The sequence below is a fragment of the Pyxicephalus adspersus genome, chromosome 2 (genome assembly GCF_032062135.1).
Source record: "Pyxicephalus adspersus chromosome 2, UCB_Pads_2.0, whole genome shotgun sequence".
Classification (NCBI taxonomy): Eukaryota; Metazoa; Chordata; class Amphibia; order Anura; family Pyxicephalidae; genus Pyxicephalus; species Pyxicephalus adspersus.
Window position 1 is genome coordinate 67,940,992 of NC_092859.1, and position 1,987 is coordinate 67,942,978.

A 1,987-nucleotide genomic window follows, 5' to 3' on the forward strand; every position below is an offset into this window, starting at 1 on the left:
GATGTGTTAGCTGAAGAATCTCATTGTACTTTATAAATATAAAAAAATAGTGAAATGTTCTACCAAAATTCTGGAGTCCATTGGTACAACCAGCATATAATACACCCACTTAACCCTGCATTAAAGGGATCAACAGGCAAACAAAGAAAGCACTACAATATAACTCAATAAAAATACTACAGTTGTGTCCTTTACAGATGTTTATAAAGACAGCATAATAAACAGTATGGTACCACATCCATTGAACTGCTTCATTGTATAAACTTCCTGTAAACATCTATTTCCAAACTCATTCTTTTCATAGTTATGGTAATTCACCAAGAAATAATCCATTTAAAAAAGCCACATTGCTGTTTTCCTGGTATATATAATCACTCTATAATGATTGTCAATAAATGTAATGGCATACAACAAGACCAGAGCTTAAAAATTCTCCCAAAAAGAACATCCCTGCAGTTCCTAGAAATGTATATCATAGGCAATATAAAACCTTATTGGAATAATGAACATATCAAGAGAACACATATACAACGTTGAACATTTACTTGGAAGTATCCAGCATAATGTTTTTACAGCCATGCCTTCATGGACATACACATGGACATTCACTGACTGCTGTACATGTTTACTTGGTGTATGTTCATGAAGACATGGCTTCACATGCATTACTCTGGGATACTTACAATTGTCTGTTTATTATTTCTATACTCACAGGTTTTCTTAAATGGTTTTAACAGGGACCTGCCCCATGCCTCTAGGAGAAAACACTTGTGCTTAATGCTGTGATATACAGCAGAAAGCATACTAAAAACACATATACATGTGAAGTCATAGAAATATTTGCTAGCATAAAAGCTGAATTCATATGAAGCACTTTCAAGTGTTACTGTGCTTGTCACCACAATGCACTTCAATGCACATAATATGTGGTAGTACCTAAAACGAAATAATACCTATAAAAAAAAAAAACACCTTTTCCAATTTTTTTTTCAAATTTTTACCTTCTTGTGATCCAGTGATGTGTAAATAGAGTCCCATGATAATTTATTCCAGCGCTGTCAGCTTTGCATCCTGAGCCGGCTCCTCTTCTTGTCATTTTGTTTAGCTGGGGCAGCCAGGGGACAGCTGTCATCAGCTGCCTTTGTGTGTGACTGGCTGAACAAATGTAAATATTAGTGACATGAATGCCATTCTTGCTCCATCATGTAAGGTTCATCCTAACTTCTACAAGAAAAATCTACAGATTACAGCTTCAGCTACCAATATATTTGAATGTTTTGAGTTGTAATCTGCGTAAGCATTTTTCACAATTTGCTCAGTTTCAATTACTCAGCCAAGTGTTGTGTTTTTAATATTTACTGCAGTTCATTGTTACCTACTGGAAAAGGTTTAATATAGTTCTGTCACAGTAATCATGCCTGCCAAAAATAAAGTCTCTCACTGTAATTAAGTACTTACAAAGATGTGAACATTAAGAATTCATTAATATTTGTAGTTAGTAATAAAATCATACCCAATACTCAAATGAAGGTTATGATTCACCCTTTTTTCAGTTATTTTCCTTATCCATACTGAATTACTTCATTATATAGTCCAACAGTGTATTTGTTTTAATACATCTGAAAGTCCATAATAAAAAAGGTGATGTTTCCATGGATGTGTATTATATTGCATTATGCCATCCTTTTGGTGTCATCTAGCAAAGAAGAATGAAAACTATATCAATAATTAATAACGGTAGAGTAATACCTAACAGTTATTAAGCGAAAGTTTCTACACAATATTTTTTAATAAAGTATTGGCTAAAAACTACATTTTATACAGATATATGAACTACCAACAAGAACACAAAAATCAAAAATGCCTGAATGTTGTGCCTGACATTGTGTGACTCCAAAATTATAATTATCACACATTTAACAAAAACTTTCTGGTAGGTTAATTGTCTTCCCCTCAAAATTAGTCTTAGACTGTTGTAATGACATAC